This window comes from Rhipicephalus sanguineus, chromosome 3 (genome assembly GCF_013339695.2).
Source record: "Rhipicephalus sanguineus isolate Rsan-2018 chromosome 3, BIME_Rsan_1.4, whole genome shotgun sequence".
Lineage (NCBI taxonomy): Eukaryota > Metazoa > Arthropoda > Arachnida > Ixodida > Ixodidae > Rhipicephalus > Rhipicephalus sanguineus.
Window position 1 is genome coordinate 64,825,318 of NC_051178.1, and position 8,629 is coordinate 64,833,946.

Consider the following 8,629-nt stretch of genomic DNA (forward strand, 5'->3'; position numbering starts at 1 on the left):
ATGGCTATTACATGGATTGGTACAGGTTCTAGAGGAAAAGCTCTCCATATGGGCCCATGCACTAATATCTCCGACCGCAATGGTAGAGTGACCTAGAATACTGGGGGACCGGCCAAAGCACCGCGCGATTACGTGGAGGAGCGAGGTCCCATTGCGGGGAACTGCCGCGCGGAGGCGTTACTGTTCCGGAACCGGCACTGAGTAACTGCCGGTTCTGCGCAACTGCCGAAAGTGCAAAAATGAAACCAAAGAGGGATGCCTCTTATGATAATTCAAGGGCAAGCGCTTCACTGTTTTCAGAGAGGTCGTGTTGCCTTAGAACGGGCAAGCGAGATTCAGTAACGAAGAAAAATCTACATGCTGTGGAAAAGCTAAGGAAACGACGCAGCATGTTCTGATTGAATGTGAATATATCAGGCGCGTAGCCATAAATTTTTTCGGGGGGGGGGGGGGGAGCGTTAATCTTACTTTATGTATGTTCGTGCGCGCGTTTGTATGTGTGCGTGTATATATACGCGAGCAAAATTGTAAATTTCCGGGGGGGTGGGGAGGGTTCAACCCCCCTAACCTCTCCCCCTTGGCTACGCCCCCACCTGGAATATATCCACCCAGGTATGTTTGGGCACGAGCCTACATGAAGCCTTGGGTTTTAGACAAAACAATGGAAAGATGAACGCGGCCACGATAGAAATAGGTAAGAAACAGTTAGAGTATTGGTGGCAGAAAAGTAGAGAGAAAGGACAAAAATAAATGCTAGGAAAAATAAGGTCATTATGCCGTAAGGGGCAGAGCGCTGGGCTGTGAGTTTGTTTTTTTCCAGCGGAAGCTGGAATGAGATAACAGAAACCACCGTTTATGGCGCAGGGGCGGCGACAGTGGGGGGCACGGTGGGGCTAGAGCCCTCCCCCTCCAGAATTCTCGCTTGCACCCTCCCCATTCCCCCCCCCCCCCCCTAGAGCGCCGAAAGCTCACCCAAGGTAGGCGGTGCGAAACGAAATGTCAAATTTCTGTCATAATGCGAGGGATTATTGGTCACCTGCCTGCTCGTAAATAGATCACGTGCACGTGACGCTGAAAAGGCAGAAAAAAGAGTGTTCCACTCTCGCCGCCATTGCTGCGATCGGCGCTGACTAACACTCCTAAGTTTAATCCACATATATACCCTATAAAGTGGACGGGGAGATGACCGCCGCCGTAGCTCAGTGGTAGAGCATCGGGCGCGTTATTCGAAAGTCGCAGGCTCGGTCCCTGCCGGCGGCAAGTTATCTTTTCATCCACTTTACTTTCTTCACATTTATATTCGAATTACTACAAATAGCACCCCCTATACTTTCCTTGGCATGACTTTCTGTTAGTTCTCATTAATATTGTATCTATCAAAGAAAAACGAGCCCTTAAAAGTAATCTTTCCTGTATTTAAAGATGTAGTGTGCGTAAAGAAAGGCTTCAAGTTGGGCGGTGGTAACGTTTACTTGAAAGATACAAGATGCATACATCTTGTATGCGTCTAGATACAAGATGCATACATCTTGTATCTAGACGCATACAGATGCAGTCGTCTGAAGATAGCCGACAAGATGAATGAAGAAATGAGTATAAGAGCATCAAGGAATCGGCGTCCCTTTCTGATGCATAGGAGAGACAGTGTCAAAGAATTCATTGCTGACGAGGGTGAAAAATTACGGTCATAGCGATGGCAAATGAAACGAACAGTCCTTCTTTGTACAGATTCCAGTTTGTTAATGTCGCATGCTTCATACGAGTTCCAGAGCACATGAAGAATACCCTAGTATAGGACGCATAAGCGTTTTATACATCAGTAACTTAGTGCATTTCGGAGATTTAGATGACGTGCGTCGCAGGCAACCTGATTGTTTTAGTGCTTTGGATGCGTTGCATGTTTTGTGAAAATATAACCCCAAGGAATTTGCACTCTTGTGCCCGGTGGATTATGGTGTCGTTGAAGGCGTACACGTGCTGCAACGGAAAGTGACTTTTAGTGAATGATACTACTACGGTTTTTTGAAAGTTAATGCGCATCTGCCAGTCAGTGCGCCACGTGCAAAAGCAGGTGAAGGAGTCCTGAAGTAAGGTGTGATCACTAGGAGAAGAAATTACTTCATATAAGACGCAGTCGTCGGCAGAAAGACGGACCTTTGACTTTGTCACAGCTAAATCAAATTAAGATCAACGCGAACAGAACTAAGATAATTATTTTTCGCTCCAAGAATAAGAATAATTTCTGTGGCACATACCTCCAGCTGAATAATACTATCCCTTTTGAAGGTCAGAAAATCGAAATGACTGACAGTCACAAAATTCTTGGCGTGAACTTTTTTTTCACAGCTCACTTGGGACATACTTGTCAATTACCTAAGTAAAAAAATTGCGAAGCTTGCACTAAGTCGCGCAAGGCTTCACACAGCGACACTGGACGATTCTCAGGTCTAGCCTGGTTGCTTCTACGTTGTTGCTAAGCTTCAGCTAGGTTAGTCACGGCGCGGATGTCGAAACTCCAGAACCGAGCGTTCGCACCCATCATAGATCTACGGGCACATCGTCGTTGGTGTATGGCTTCCATCGCTTCGGGCTCTTCTCGCAGCCGCCGTTGCTTTTCTCGTTCCCGAGTACGGCAGCTTCGCACTAATCGTTCCAAGCCTGAAGGAGGAGCGCAGCTGAGTGGCCTTCATTGTTTCTCATTATTTTTTTCTTTCTTTCTTCGCTTTCTTTCCCTTTGTTTCGTGTATCTATTTTTATCTGTTTCTTTCTATTGATTCCTTTCTATATCTTTCTCTTTCTCGCTCTTTATCATTACACTTTTATTCCCTTTCTTCCTCTCTGCTTTTTCTCTCTCTTTCTTCCTTTTTATTTCTCGCTTGATATCTCGATTTTTTAAATCACTTTCTCTCTCTGCTTCTTTCTCAATCTCCCAATTTCTGTGGCACATACCCGTGATGATAGTCATTTCTTGGGCTAATTGTTGGCTTCTTCATTGCCAGTCGTGAGTAGTGGGATTTGCCCAATTTATGTGGCACATACCCATTTATGATTACAATAGTTTTGTGGTAGGCCGCACCAATAACGATCAGCTTAAACAGAACTAGAAGTAACAGTTGGGCAAGTTCGTTCAAATTCATGTTTGAAAAAAAAGTGCGAAAAAACCACAACCCACAGGCTCGTATCGCAGCTTAAACAGCTTTGCTGTTAAAAGCTCTCCTCTGTGACAGGCGTTTCATTGCGATGTCCTAGTCTACTTCCTACAAAGGACAAAGTGCACATTTACAATGCTTTATATAATGCACACTTATATTATTGCCCTTTAGTATGATGCACAACCACTAAAACTAACGTAGTGTTCTAATGCTACAGAAGAAGGTTATTCTCTGTATTGGCAAAATAGACTATTATTCAAGCACCAGAGAGGCGTATCCTAAGTACAGCGTTATTCGAATTGTCAACCTATATACTTTTCGTTTATTATATGCGGCACCATATGCTTCAACATCCCTCAGGGACTACATAAAACCATTGGCATCTTTAGAGCGTCGTCGAATGAACGCCTACACAAGGAACCCTGAGACGTGGTCAGTTCCACATTTCAGGACGCGCTACAAACATCAATCGTCGGTTTATAACCTGCCATCTACTTTGAACACATAAGAAAATATTGACACTGTGAGTAAGAAAGACTTACGCTCATAATTCGTTCACTTGCAATGAGATGTATCGTTCGGATTACATACTGTGTAACCTATTTCGTTTCTACTAACATGGCTTTCTTGCTGCGTTATATAGCTAGTGTTTGAATGTTTTGTTCTCTATAGCTAGCGCTGCTACAGTAGTGCTGTAAAATTCTTCTTGCTATAGCGGTATTGTATTGTATAGAATAGCTTTTTCCTGCAGTTGGTATTTGTGTCCTTGAGCAGTTCCAGCTATTGCTGGAAGTTCATATTAACCACTGTACATGTATTTCGAACTTGTTGTTTTTTTCATGCTAATCAATGTACCGAACTGCTTGCTGTGACTTCCTTTCATAGCCTGGTCGTTGGGTCCCGTCAAGCTACTTACGTAGCTTTTAACCCAATGTGACTATCCAACATGTGCACACTGGAAAACTGAATTGCAAAGAGGTTCTGCGGAATCCCGCAAGGTGGCGGAACGGTTAAGAAAGGGAAGAATAGACAACCACCCATTTGTAGCACGAAGCCACAAGGAAATCCATACGGATTTCTCAGAAAATAAAGCCTCTTAGTCGCCGAAAAATTCGTCCTGGTCCGGGGATCGAACCCGGGACCAACGCCCGGGTTCCAGGAACCCGGGACCAGGACGAATTTTTCGGCGACTAAGAGGCTTTATTTTCTGAGAAATCCGTATGGATTTCCTTGTGGCTTCGTGCTACAAATGGGTGGTTGTCTATTCTTCCCTTTCTTAACCGTTCCGCCACCTTGCGGGATTCCGCAGAACCTATTTGCAATATGTGTCCAGTTGCTTCGAGTTGTCGATGGATTCGCCCTCGCGCTGCCAATTGCTAGCTTCCTGGTTAGCTCAATTGGTAGAGCGACCGCCCCGGAAAGGCGTTGGTCCCGGGTTCGATCCCCGGACCAGGACGAATTTTTCGGCGACTAAGAGCCTTTATTTTCTGAGAAATCCGTATGGATTTTCCTTGTGGCTTCGTGCTACAAATGGGTGGTTGTCTATTCTTCCCTTTCTTAAAACTGAATTGAATTTAATTGAATCCTGCTAAGGATTGGTTCTTCTGAACCGTGGCTCGGAGCCACGTGTTGGGCCTGGCGACGTCATCGGCCGGTGAGTTCTCTGGGGACCCTTAGGCTCTTAAGTAGCTGCTGCTTCTCTGCCGTTCCTGCATCTTCCAGAGGAGATTTTTTCCCGCAGGGCTGAAGCACCCTGTATCTACCATCTCAACCATAGAAAAGCTTCCTGTTAACGGGTAGTCACGAGGGCGCTGCTCTTCAAAGCTTCATCTAGCGCATGTACCTTCATGCTTTATTGCCCCGTAGCCCTAAACCTGCGGTCAGTGTGAAGGCCGATGAACCACTCGAGCTGACACTCCGGGCAGCCTCACCCCCTTCCACACAATATAGTCACCCTCCCATCTTTCCTCAAGTTCTCTGGGTGCCTTGTTGCTAAGACTGCTCTATGGGCATTGCACGCCTAGATATTTAGTACAAACTATACAGTTCCTGCATGCCAAAATCGCTATACATTGAAACTTCACCTAAAAGAACTTAGACGCTTCCGGAAAGGTTTGTCAAAGTGAAAGTTCATAGTACTGAAAAAAGGCTATGTTGCTGCTTGCTATCGCAAACTATTAAAAAAGAAATGTCAAGTATTCAAGCAAAATTCAAGCCATTATTTTTCATGTTACTTACCTGTATTTTCATGTGAATTTATTCTAACTGAGAACCTTGTGAAGAATTCATACTTCTTTTGCTGAACTTGGCTGCAGCTGTCGCTGCGGCTATGACTCCTGCTGACTACGAAAATATGCAGGCAGCCAATCCAGTACAAAGCAACTGGGGCCCATTGCTTGTCACCTCGTAATGAAGCGCCGTTGTCAAAGTAATATCGTGGCCTACGCGATTATCCCAGGTGGAGCGCCGTTGGCGGAGCTGATCGCGGCGACCACGGTAAAACTATGCAACAGTAATTCCTACTTAAAATAATTCCTACGTGCTGTCACTGGATGCTCTAAGCGACGCGTCGACTGTGCCAGCCGTCTCGAAGAGCTATTAGGTGTTCATCTGCTCACTGACAATGCTCCAGTGTGCACGTTCATGAGGACATGGTACATGCCCATAGCGCTACTACACGACTGCATCACGCCAAGAGCGGTGGAGAGAGTCCATCTGCACACGAACAGTTCTGGGTCACGTGACCTGACGTCACACATGATGCTATTCGCGGAGCGTCACGTCGCTGTCGTGTCGTCCATGGCTTTGGCAGTATGTGATGCTGACAAATAGTGAGGGCAATATGGCCTAGGCGATTGGCCTCAGTGACACTGACAAAATAGCCATAGTTACGCAACGTTAGGCAAAACTTTGCGTTTCATTGAGATTGCACAGTGGTGGTATAGCGCCACGCCTGACGTTTCTTCGCAAGTCATGTGACCCCGATTTGTGGAGGTGCAAGTTTACTCTCCCTAATATTATATTATAATGGAAGCAATTATCGTATATTCATTCTTTCATTTGTGCTACGCATAAGTGCGCGGAATTTGTGAAACCAAAGCATGCCGATGCCTTTGCGCGCAGTGTAATACGGCGCAAAACGGAAGCCTTAGTGTAGCTGTGCTCCCAACATAACTTTCTCTGCGATAATCAAAGCGATGACAGAGTCTTCCAAGCGATGACGCGGCGAAAAATACCCCTTGCGAGTTCAGTAAAAGCCTAGACCGAATGAAGCTCCAATTGCTACTACCGTTTCGTTTTTACTGCTCCTTTTGAACTGATATTGATCTAGACAATTCTATGAATGCATCTAAGCAATTCTTTTGATAAGTCAAGTGTGGCATCGTTACTTGTCGCTGAGTTTAGCGTTGCAGCCAAATGTCGCTGAATTCAGAGCATGCTGCGTCATGTTTCCGAGTTTGATGATGCTTGTGAGCTCGCAATAACGCACGGCCACAACGGTTGCGGTCTCTTAGCCGAGTTTTATTTACAGAGGTCTCGCTAAAGTGGTGCGTCACGTCGTACGTGATGCCGCAGAATCGCCGGTCATTACCTCTTGTCACCATCCGACCGGCATGCCACGCACTGTGTGCATTTTCACCCTTATTGTCGTTTTTCATGTCCATAATTGACCCCCTTCCATATTTCAAAACCTCCTAGTGGACTAAAACACCCGCATAAGAGGTCGTATTGCTCAAAATTCACGAGTTTTTTTCATTGGTTACCAGACTTACACGCTTTTTCATCAATAGGTGCTTTGTTAGTCGAAAGACTTTTGGAGAAAGCGATATTGCCATTAAAATCGACATATTTGCATAGCGCTACGTAAACGAGGACGTATGGAAGGGCAAAACACAAATATGTGTTGTGTCCTTCCATACGTGTGTGTCGATACATGTGCGTCAAATATATCGATTATAAATCACCAACTAGCCCATGCTGCCATTCTCTCAAGAGATTGCTGTACAATGATTCTCCCGTGGTAGAACATTGGTACCAATAACTTTGCGCGAATGTAATCAGTTGCGTTCTTTGGTTCGTTTTTCTTCCTGTTGTATAATGGCAAAAATTTTCCATGTACAATAAATTCCACTTTGCCAGTATGACTGAATCTTTTATGTCATTCCTGGTGCCCTATTAGCGCTTTACCAAGGGCAATGATGCGCCCAAACAGACTATAGCTCTTTTTGTTTTTCACCAGCGTATTCGCGAGCCTACAAGTACTCAACAAAACAATAACACATATTGATGTTGGAAGTGGTAATACTTATTTATGATTGTGCATGTTTTCTGCATAATTCTTGAGTAATATAAAGGGAGTGCACGTTTTGCCATGACAGCTTTAGTCCAAGCACTCAACTGTTTTGGTTGAATTCTCCGTTTCCTAGTTGTTATTCCAGACCAAGCTTTCGACTGTTGCAGATTATTTTTGTAACATTATTCATTTCCAGGATGAGATGGCTTTAGAATTGAAATCAGCATATTAAATATCTATAACATACGCTCCTGCCACCTTAGCCCGCGTCCTCTTTTTGGTGGCATCTAGGAGAGGCATTATGTCTTTCTTTTTGCACCTAGGCCGTCATGTTCTGCTTGGCTTCTTGTGGCCATGGCGAGCAAAGCAAAAGTCAGAACGACATCATGAAACTATTTATTCGGCAAGCTAGGCCAGGGAGCAGGCAGAACAACAAGCAGAGCCGTGCCAGGCGCTTTTATGGGAACGTGATAGCCCAATACGCCAGCGGCCGAACGCCAACAGACACTTGACACTCGCGCACACCTGCGTGGTTTGAAGCCAGGCCGTACGGCTGACGCAAGAACGCTGCCGTAAGCGCTAAACGTGTTGTATGTTTATATCCTTCCTTCAAATGCTTGAATTCCATCTTACTAGATGGTTATAATCCTGTAGAAACTGTAACAACGAAAAAGTAACATGAATATAAATGTCTTTAATTAGGGCCAACAGACGATCAAGCCACGAAAAGTATAGGGGCGCTATATGTAGTTATTATGCTATCAATGGCAGTAATAAACCTGCAGTACACGGTTTAGGTTCAGTCCCTGCCAGCGGCAAGTTGTCTTTTCGTTCGCTGTAATTTCTTCACATTTATTCAGAATTACTGCATATAACGTCCCCTACACATTCCGTGGTTTGATTGTTGGTTGGTTCTCATTAAAAAGGTCTTGTCCAACAAAGAAAAACAGCTCATATTGAAACAGCGCTAAAGACGTAGGACACAGAAAGACTTGACAACACGAGCGCTGAACTGACAACTGAATGCTTTATTCAAGCGAAACATAGAAAGACAGATGAAGAAAGAACAAAAAATGCGCACGCAACCTACGCACATGACAAAAGGCTACACTTGTGACATCATTACGTCTTCTCCAAGTACGTCAGCTCGCAATCAAGTAACGCAATCGACGGTGCGCTGACA

General features: G+C 44.9%; 1 non-coding gene across 1 annotated transcript; it reads left to right on the top strand.

Moving 5' to 3' along the window:
- Positions 1-4,534: 4,534 nt before the first annotated feature.
- On the top strand, positions 4,535-4,608 carry Trnas-gga (transfer RNA serine (anticodon GGA)). The gene has a single exon. It is a non-coding gene; the product is annotated as a tRNA-Ser (tRNA).
- The last annotated feature ends 4,021 nt before the right edge of the window (positions 4,609-8,629 follow it).